Source organism: Arachis hypogaea, chromosome 15, assembly GCF_003086295.3.
Source record: "Arachis hypogaea cultivar Tifrunner chromosome 15, arahy.Tifrunner.gnm2.J5K5, whole genome shotgun sequence".
In the NCBI taxonomy this organism is placed as follows: Eukaryota; Viridiplantae; Streptophyta; class Magnoliopsida; order Fabales; family Fabaceae; genus Arachis; species Arachis hypogaea.
Window position 1 is genome coordinate 111,018,222 of NC_092050.1, and position 10,683 is coordinate 111,028,904.

Below are 10,683 nucleotides of genomic sequence, written 5' to 3' on the forward strand. Positions count from 1 at the left end.
GGCGTTGAACGCCCATTTGTTGCCCATTTCTGGCGTTGAACGCCAGAACCATGCTTGTTCTGGGCGTTCAGCGCCAGCTCTTCTCCAGGGTGCATTTCTGGCGTTCAAACGCCCAGATGCTGCCTATTTCTGGCGTTCAGCGCCATAACCATGCTCTGTTCTGGCGTTGAACGCCCAAAACATGCTTCTTACTGGCGTTTAAACGCCAGTAAGGCCTTCCTCCAGGGTGTGATTTTTCTTCTGCTGTTTTTGATTCCATTTTTAATTTTTATATTTATTTTGTGACTCCACATGATCATGAACCTAATAAAACATGAAAGAACAAGAAGAATATGATTAGATAAATAAAAATTGGGTTGCCTCCCAACAAGCGCTTCTTTAATGTCAATAGCTTGACAGTGGGCTCTCATGGAGCCTCACAGATGTTCAGAGCATTGTTGAGACTTCCCAACACCAAACTTAGAGTTTGGTTGTGGCCTCCCAACACCAAACTTAGAGTTTGACTGTGGGGGCTCTGGTTGACTCTGTTTTGAGAGAAGCTTTTTATGCTTCCTCTCCATGTTTATAGAAGGATAACCTTGAGTTGTAAACACAAGGGAGTCCCCATTCAATTGAAGGACTAATTCACTTCTGTCAACATCAATCACAGCTCTTGCTGTGGCTAGGAAGGGTCTTCCAAGGATGATGAATTCATCCTCATCCTTCCCAGTATCTAGGACTATGAAATCAGCAGGGATGTAAAGGCCTTTGTCCTCTACTTGTCCATAAGCATGTTTTCTTGAATTATCTGCCATCTCTAATGAGATTCTAGTGGCTTGCACCCCAAAGATTTCCAGTTTCTCTATTACAGAGAGGGGCATGAGGTTTATTCCTGAACCAAGGTCACACGGAGCTTTAAAGATCATGGTGCCTATGGTACAAGGTATTAAGAACTTTCTAGGATCCTGTTTCTTCTGAGGCAATGTCAGTTGATCCAGATCACTCAGTTCATTATTGAACAAGGGAGGTTCATCTTCGCAAGTCTCAATACCAAATAATTTGGCATTCAGCTTCATGATTGCACCAAGAAACTTGGCAGCTTGCTCTTCAGTAACATCCTCATTCTCTTCAGAAGAGGAATACTCATCAGAGCTCATGAATGGCATAAGGAGGTTTAATGGAATCTCTATGGTCTCTAGATGAGTCTCAGATTTCTTTGGTTCCTCAAAGGGAAACTCCTTATTGATCACTGGACGTCCCAGGAGGTCTTCCTCATTGGGATTCACGTCCTCTCCTTCCTTCACAGGTTCGGCCATGGTGATTAATTCAATGGCCTTGCACTCTCCTTTTGGATTTTCTTCTGTATTGCTTGGGAGAGTACTAGGAGGGATTTCAGTGATCCTTTTACTCAGCTGGCCCACTTGTGCTTCCAAATTTCTAATGGAAGACCTTGTTTCATTCATGAAACTTACAGTGGCCTTGGACAGATCAGAGACTAAGTTTACTAAATTAGAGGTATTTTGTCCAGAGTTCTCTGTCTATTGCTGAGTGGATGATGGAAAAGGTTTACTACTGTTAAACCTATTTCTTCCACCATTATTAAAGCCTTGTTGAGGCTTTTGATCCTTCCATGAGAAATTTGGATGATTTCTCCATGATGGGTTATAGGTGTTTCCATAAGGTTCACCCATATAATTTACCTCTGCTATTGCAGGGTTTTCAGGATCATAAGCTTCTTCTTCAGAAGATGCCTCTTGAGTACTGTTGGATGCAGCTTGCATTCCATTCAGACTTTGAGAAATCATATTGACTTGTTGAGTCAATATTTTGTTCTGAGCCAATATGGCATTCAGAGTATCAATTTCAAGAACTCCCTTCTTCATAGGCGTCCCATTACTCACAGGATTCCTCTCAGAAGTGTACATGAACTGGTTATTAGCAACCATGTCAATGAGTTCTTAAGCTTCTGCAGGCGTTTTCTTTAGGTGAATGGATCCACCTGCAGAAGTATCCAATGACATTTTTGATAGCTCAGATAAACCATCATAGAATATATCCAGGATGGTCCATTCTGAAAGCATGTCAGAAGGACACTTTTTGGTCAGCTGCTTGTATCTTTCCCAAGCTTCATAGAGGGATTCACCTTCTTTCTGTCTGAAGGTTTGAACATCCACTCTAAGCTTGCTCAGCTTTTGAGGAGGAAAGAACTTGGCTAAGAAAGCCGTGACCAGCTTATCCCAAGAGTTCAGGCTGTCTTTGGGTTGAGAGTCCAACCACACTCTAGCTCTGTCTCTTACAGCAAAAGGGAAAAGCATGAGCCTGTAGACTTCAGGATCTACTCCATTAGTCTTAAGAGTATCACATATCTGCAAAAATTCAGTTAAGAACTGAAAAGGATCTTCAGATGGAAGTCCATGAAACTTGCAGTTCTGCTGCATCAGAGAAACTAATTGAGGTTTCAGCTCAAAGTTGTTTGCTCCAATGGCAGGGATGGAGATGCTTCTTCCATGTAAATTGGAATTAGGTGCAGTAAAGTCACCAAACATTCTCCTTGTATTATTTTTATTTTCGGCTGCCATCTCCTCTTCTTGTTCAAAAATTTATGAAAGGTGCTTGCTGGATTGTTGTAATTTAGCTTCTCTTAGTTTCCTCTTCAGAGTCCTTTCAGGTTCTGGATCTGCTTCAACAAGAATATTCTTGTCCTTGCTCCTGCTCATATGAAAAAGAGGGACAAAAAAATAATAATAATAATAGGGATCCTTTTTACCACAGTATAGAGGTCCCTGTGTGAGTAGAAGAAAAGAAGAAGAAAATCTGAACTCAGAAAGAGAGAGGGAGTTCAGATTTTTGGTGAGGAAGAGATGTTAGTGGATGAATAAATAAATAGAATAAGATGAGAGAGAAGAAGAATTTTCGAAAATAATTTTTGAAAAAGAGTTAGTGATTTTTGAAAATAGTTTTTGAAAAAGGTTAGTAACTTTTCGAAAATTAAAATCAAAAATTAAAATAATTAGTTAATTAAAAAAAATTTTGAAAAAGAGGGAAGATATTTTCGAAACTTAGAGAGAGAGAGTTAGTTAGGTAGTTTTGAAAAAGATAAGAAACAAACAAAAAGTTAGTTAGTTAGTTGAAACAAATTTGAAAATCAATTTTTGAAAAGATAAGAAGATAGGAAGTTAGAAAAGATATGATTGAAGTTAGTTTTTGAAAAAGATTTGATTTTTAAAACCACAATTAATGACTTGATTCACAAAAAATCACAAGATATGATTCTAGAACTTAAAGTTTGAATCTTTCTTAACAAGCAAGTAACAAACTTGAAATTTTTGAATCAAAACATTAATTGATGATGTTATTTTCGAAAATTATGAGGTAAAGATAAGAAAAAGATTTTTGAAAAATATTTTGAAAAAGATTTTTGAAATTTTCGAAAATAATGAAAAAGATAAGATTTTTAAATTGAAAATTTGATTTGACTCATAGAAAACAACTAGATTTTAAAAATTTTTGAAAAAGTCAAATCTAATTTTCGAATTTTATGAGTGAAAAAGGGAAATATATTTTTTTGATTTTTGAATTTTTAATGATGAGAGGGAAAAAACATGAAAAAAGACTCAATGCATGAAAATTTTGGATCAAAATATGTGATGAATGCAAGAACACTATGAATGTCAAGATGAACACCAAGAACACTTTGAATGTCATGATGAACATCCAGAACATTTTTTTGAAAATTTTTATATGCAAAGAAAACATGCAAGACACCAAACTTAGAAATCTTTAATGCTTAGGCACTAAGAAGTCAAGAATACATATGAAAAACACCATACAACACAAAACAAGAAAACATCAAGATCAAACAAGAAGACTTACCAAGAACAACTTGAAGATCATGAAGAACACTATGAATGCATGAATTTTTTCGAAAAATGCAAGATGAATATGCAATTGACACCAAACTTTCAACTTGACTCAAGACTCAAACAAGAAACATGAAATATTTTTGAATTTTATGATTTTATGATTTTTTTGTATTTTCTTTTAATTTTTTCGAAAATCATTTTGAAAAAGAAAAATAAGGATTCCAAAATTTTTAATATGAATTCCAGGAATCTTATGCTCTTTAGTCTAAAGCTCCAATCAAAGGGTCAAGCATGGCTTAATAGCCAGCCAAGCTTTAGTATGTAACTCAGACATGACAAGCCTAACATGCCCTACAGAGGAATTAGACATGGCTTTACAGCCAGCCAGGCTTCAACATGCTTCATGAAACACTAGAATTCATTCTTAAAAATTCTGAAGAAAAATATATTTTTGAAAACATTTTTATTTTAAAATTTTTTCGAAAACAAAGGAGAAATTTTTGAAAAATTTTTTTTTTTGAAAAGAAAACGAAAAGAAAGTTACCCAATCTGAGCAACAAGATGAACCGTCAGTTGTCCAAACTCGAACAATCCCCGGCAACGGCGCCAAAAACTTGGTGCACGAAATTGTGATCTCTGGTAATGGCTCCAAAAACTTGGTGCTCTAATCTCAATTCATAATTTGTCACAACTTCGATACAACTAACCAGCAAGTGCACTGGGTCGTCCAAGTAATAAACCTTACGTGAGTAAGGGTCGATCCCACGGAGATTGTCGGCTTGAAGCAAGCTATGGTCACCTTGTAAATCTCAGTCAGGCGGATATAAAATAGTTATGGAGTTTTCGAAAATAAATAATAAAAGAAGGATAGAAATACTTATGTAAATCATTAGTGAGAATTTCAGAGAAGCGCATAGAGATGCTTTCGTTCCTCTGAACCTCTGCTTTCCTGCTGCCTTCATCCAATCAATCCTACTCCTTTTCATGGCTGGCTTTATGTAAGGGCATCACCGTTGTCAATGGCTACATCCCATCCTCTTCTGAAAATGGTCCAAATGCTCTGTCACAGCACGGCTAATCATCTGAGGCTCTCGATCATGCTGGAATAGGATTCACCCTCCTTTTGCGTCTGTCACTACGCCCAGCACTCGCGAGTTTGAAACTCGTCACAGTCATTCAATCCTTGAATCCTACTCGGAATATCAAAGACAAGGTTTAGACTTTCCGGATTCTCATGAATGCCGCCATCAATCTAGCTTACACCACGAAGATTCTGATTAAGAGATCTAAGAGATACTCATTCAATCTAAGGTAGAACGGAAGTGGTTGTCAGGCACGCGTTCATAAGGAATGATGATGATTGTAACGTTCATCACATTCAGGTTGAAGTGCGAATGAATATCTTAGAAGCGGAACAAGTTGAATTGAATAGAAAAACAGTAGTACTTTGCATTAATCTTTGAGGAACAGCAAGGCTCCACACCTTAATCTATGGAGTGTAGAAATTCTACCGTTGAAAATACATAAGTGATAATGGAGTTCATTGGTCTCGGCCCCAGAGGGGAACCGGAGTAACCAAGACTGCGAATACAATGATAAAAAGTTCTATTTATACTAAACTAGTCACTAGGGTTTACAGAAGTAAGTAATTGATGCATAAATCCACTTTCGGGACCCACTTGGTGTGTTCTTGGGCTGAGCTTGAAGTCTACACGTGGAGAGGTCATTTTTGGAGTTGAACGCCAGCTTTTGTGCCATTTTGGGCGTTGAACTCCACTTTGCAACTTGTTTCTGGCGCTGGACGCCAGAATTGGGCAGAGAGCTGGCGTTGTACGCCAGTTTGCGTCATCTAAACTTGGGCAAAGCATGAACTATTATATATTGCTGGAAAGCCCTGGACGTATACTTTCCAACGCAATTGGAAGCGCGCCATTTTGAGTTCTGTAGCTCCAGAAAATCTATTTTGAGTGCAGGGAGGTCAGAATCCAACAGCATCAGCAGTCCTTCTTCAACCTCTAAATCTGATTTTTGCTCAAGTCCCTCAATTTCAGCCAGAAAATACCTGAAATCACAGAAAAACACACAAACTCATAGTAAAGTCCAGAAATGTAAATTTAACATAAAAACTAATGAAAACATCCCTAAAAGTAACCAGATTCTACTAAAAACATACTAAAAACAATGCCAAAAAGCGTATAAATTATCCGCTCATCACATATCATAGGTGCAACGTAACCATATTATCACAGCATCCATTCTTCAGCATCTCATCTATAACAACATATCTCAAGTTCTGATTCATAAAATCAATTTTCAGCAGCCATAGCAACATTCCATACACAAAAGCAACATCAACAAGTACTAGCAGCAAGTATAACTTCAAAATACACAACATCATCAAAATACACAACATCATCAATAATCATTACATTAAATCATTAAACCAATCACCAATTATAGCTATGATTCAACTCAATACTAACAATTATTCACACAAAGCAATCATAAACCATTTACAGTTACTTATTTAATTTTATTGACATTCATAACTTAAAACATTTATTTTTAAAACAAATCCCCTACCTCAGTTAGTCGAAAGCCACAAAATTAAGCATGACTTCAACTTCGTTCTAACCCGCAGCAGCAGCAATAGCCTTAAATCAGATCAGCAACGGCAATACCAATGAACAATTTGCAGTGGTATTGACATAACCCTAACATATTAATATCTCAACATTCTCAATCAACCATGAAAACAGAACGGTAACAATAAGGGTTTTGGAACAAGGACAACTTACTAAAACTTGAAAGGAACAAACGACAAGGAGCAGCAGTAGTAATAGCTTTGTTTAAGCACAAGCAACCCCACGACCACCCATCATGGCAGCAGCGACTTCGGCACACAAGGAGGACCAAAAACAGAGACAAGACTGAGTAACTAACGAAGACAGTGGCTTCAGCAACAGCAGCGGCGACGACTCTCGCCAGTGACGGCGACAAGCTCTCGTAACGTTGACGGCGACTGGGTGCGGCGGCGGTCACAGGATCGGCTTCCCCTCTCTCTCATCTTCGCGCACTGTCTTTCTCTCTTCGAAGTTCGACAGCGGCTGGTCATCGGCAGAGCACAACGGCTCCTCTTCTCCCTGGCGGCGTCTCTGGCTCGCGACGTGCTCTCTCTCCCTCGACGGTGGCAGCAGCGACGACGTCTCCCTTTCTTTTTCCCCTTTCTCCTCTTCGCTCCCTCTCTTTCTTTCTTTCTTTCTTTCTTTCTTTCTTTCTTTCTTTCTTTCTTTTCGTTTGTTTTCAAAAGCAGCTGAGTATTAGGTTTTTGGGAAGGGATGGCAGTGGTGAATGGCAGTAAGACGGTGGGGTAAAAGGGTTAGGGTTTGTGTATAGAATTAGAAATTTTGGATTTAATTTGAGTAAAATATTTTTAATAAAATTAGAGTATAAAGTATTAATATTTAAAAACTAACTTAATCTCTAAACTTTAAAATATTATTTGTGATATAAAAATACTTATTGATTCTCAATAAATTACTCTAATTAAAAATATATGGTAATACAATTAACTTTTTTATCTTAAAAAAAATATTATTTAATCATAAATCTACAAATTAATTTTAATAAAATATTTTAATTAAAGTATTAGAGATAATATAATTAATTTTCTTTGTTTATAAAAATTATAGTATTAAATTCTAAAATCTAAAATATTTAAACCAAATCATATAAAATTCTTATTATTTTACATTTGCTAAATTTTATAATTTAAATATAAAAATAATTTAATAATTATAAAATCAGATAAAATCTTAAATTATTTTAAACTCAATTAATCAGAATTTGTTTAATTATCTTTAATAGAATAATTTCAAAGATTAAAATACTTAATGATAAATAAATCTAAATTAGCTCTTAATAAGATCTTCTAAAATTTTTATGTCTTACACATTATATAAAAAAAATTTTAAAATAAAATAAAATTATTTTAAAAATATATATATACACAATTTTTTTTTACTCTTAAAGTGTTTAACACTTTGAAAAAAAATTGTTATAAAATATACTTATATTTTGGGACAAATAATTAACTTGTTACAAACAATATTGAATTTTGTGACAAATTATTTTTTGTTACAAAATAACTGGAGTTTTTGAAACAGAAAGTTGTTTTGTTACAAAACAATTGGAGTTTTTGAAACAAAAAAATATTTTTTTACAAAATATTTTGAATTTTTGCAACTTATTTTTTTTTTGTTACGAAATATTACAATATTTTGTAACAAAACACCATCTTGTTACAAAACTAACATAATTTGTAACAAAATAAAACAGGTTGTTACAAAATATTATCATGTTTTGTAACAACTTGTAATGTTGTTACAAAACATTATCCTTTTGTAACAATCACTAATTATTATTACAAAATACTATTCTTTTGTAACAATTTTAAATTTGATACAAATTTTTTGTTACAAATATTCCATTTTCTTGTAGTGACTATAATGTCCTTTGGGCTGACGAACGCTCCTGCAGTATTCATGGATTACATGAATAGAGTGTTCCGTCCGTTTCTGGATAAATTCGTTGTTGTCTTCATTGACGACATACTGATTTACTCCAAGACTGAAGAAGAGCATGCGGAACACTTGAGGACCGTGTTACAGATTCTAAAGGAGAAAAAACTCTATGCGAAACTGTCTAAGTGTGAGTTTTGGAAGGATGAGATAAAGTTTTTGGGTCACGTGATGAGTAAGAAGGGAATAGCCATAGATCTAGCTAAGGTGGAGGCTGTGATGGATTGGAAGCAACCAACCACAGTAACTGAGATAAGGAGTTTTCTGGGCTTAGCTGGCTATTACCGAAGATTCATCAAAGGCTTTTCGCAATTAGCCTTGCCGTTGACAAAGTTAACCCGCAAAGACACACCATTTGTTTGGACTCCTGAGTGTGAGGAGAGCTTTTAGGCGTTGAAGAAAAAGTTGACCACTGCACCTGTGTTGGTGTTACCTGAGCCGAACAAACTGTTTGAGGTGTACTGTGATGCCTCACTAAAGGGTCTAGGATGCGTGCTGATGCAGCATCATAATGTGGTGGCGTCTGCCTCACGCCAGTTGAGACCGCATAAAGTTGGTTACCCTACGCATGATTTGGAACTTGCTGCGGTCGTGTTTGCGCTAAAGGTGTGGAGGCATTACCTCTATGGGGTTAAGTTCCAAGTCTTCTCTGATCACAAGAGTTTGAAATATCTCTTTGATCAGAAAGAGCTTAATATGAGGCAGAGAAGGTGGATGGAATTATTAAAGGACTACGACTTTGAGTTGAATTACCATCCGAGAAAGGCGAATGTAGTGGCGGATGCGTTAAGTCGGAAGTCGTTATATGCGGCTTGGATGATGCTTCAAGAGGAGAAGTTGCTCAAGGGATTCGAGAGTCTACAAATTGGTGCTCAAGAAGTATTTGGAACTTTGTGTTTGAGGCGATTAGAAATCTCGAGTGACTTTAAGTCCAAACTCCTAAAGGCTCATGAAAATGATGAAGCGTTATGGAAGGTGTTACCGGCTATCGAGCAAGGAAAACAGTGGAGAGTGTCGGAAGAAAAAGATGGGTTATGGAGATTCAAGGGTAGAATCATTGTGCCGGATGTTGGCACTTTGAGGCAAGATATCTTAAAGGAGGCACACAAAAGCGGATTCTCCATTCACCTGGGAAGTACTAAAATGTACCATGATTTAAAGGCGATGCTTTGGTGGCCAGGCATGAAGAATGATGTGGCGGAATATGTTTCAAAGTGCTTAACTTGTCAAAAGGTGAAGATTGAACATCAAAGACCTTCCAGGATGTTGCAACCTTTAAAGGTTCTGCAATGGAAGTGAGAAAGTATTGAAATGGACTTTGTATCAGGATTGCCAAAGACTAGGACTGGTTTTGATGCTATCTGGGTGATTGTGGGCCGACTAACAAAATCAGCTCACTTTTTACCCATTCGGATGACTTACACCCTTGAGGAACTAGCACGGTTGTACATAAAGGAGATTGTGAGACTTCATGGCGTATCGGCTACTATAATCTCTGATAGAGATCCTCGCTTTACTTCGAGGTTTTGGGGTGCATTTCAGAAAGCTTTCGGAACCCGACTAAGCTTGAGTACGGCTTACCATCCTCAAACAGATGGTCAATCCGAGAGGACAATCCAAACACTAGAGGATATGTTGAGAGCTTGTGTTTTGGACCAACCGGTGAGTTGGGATCGGTATATGCCGTTAGTGGAGTTTGCATACAATAATAGTTACCATGCGAGTATCGGAATGGCTCCGTATGAGACATTGTATGGGAGGAAATGTCAATCTCCACTATGTTGGTATGAAGCTGGAGAGAAAGGCTTGTTGGGGCCGGAGATGATAGCTGAGACCACTGAACAAGTCAAGAAAATCCGAGATAGGATGCTTACGGCGCAGAGTCGCCAGAAGAGTTACGCCGATCAAAGACGGAAGCCCTTGGAATTTGAGGAAGGAGATCATGTTTTCCTTAAGGTTACTCCAACCACGGGAGTAGGTAGGGCGATTAAAGCAAAGAAGTTGAATCCTCGGTACATCGGTCCATTTCAGATCCTGGAAAGGGTTGGACCGGTGGCATATCAGATGGCTCTATCACCTCATCTTACAAACCTGCACGACGTGTTTCACGTGTCACAGCTTCGGAAGTACATTCCTGATGCTAGCCATGTGTTAGAACCTGAATCGGTTCAGTTAAAAGAAGATTTGACGCTTCCAGTGGCTCCAGTCAGAATTGATGATACTAGTATCAAACGGTTGCGTGGGAAAGAGGTTTCATTAGT

At 37.3% G+C, this 10,683-nt stretch overlaps 1 non-coding gene across 1 annotated transcript; it reads left to right on the forward strand.

The window, feature by feature from the left end:
* The first annotated feature begins 2,054 nt into the window (after positions 1 to 2,054).
* On the forward strand, positions 2,055 to 2,162 carry LOC112753278 (small nucleolar RNA R71). The gene has a single exon (XR_003177671.1). It is a non-coding gene; the product is annotated as a small nucleolar RNA R71 (small nucleolar RNA).
* Positions 2,163 to 10,683: the final 8,521 nt, after the last annotated feature.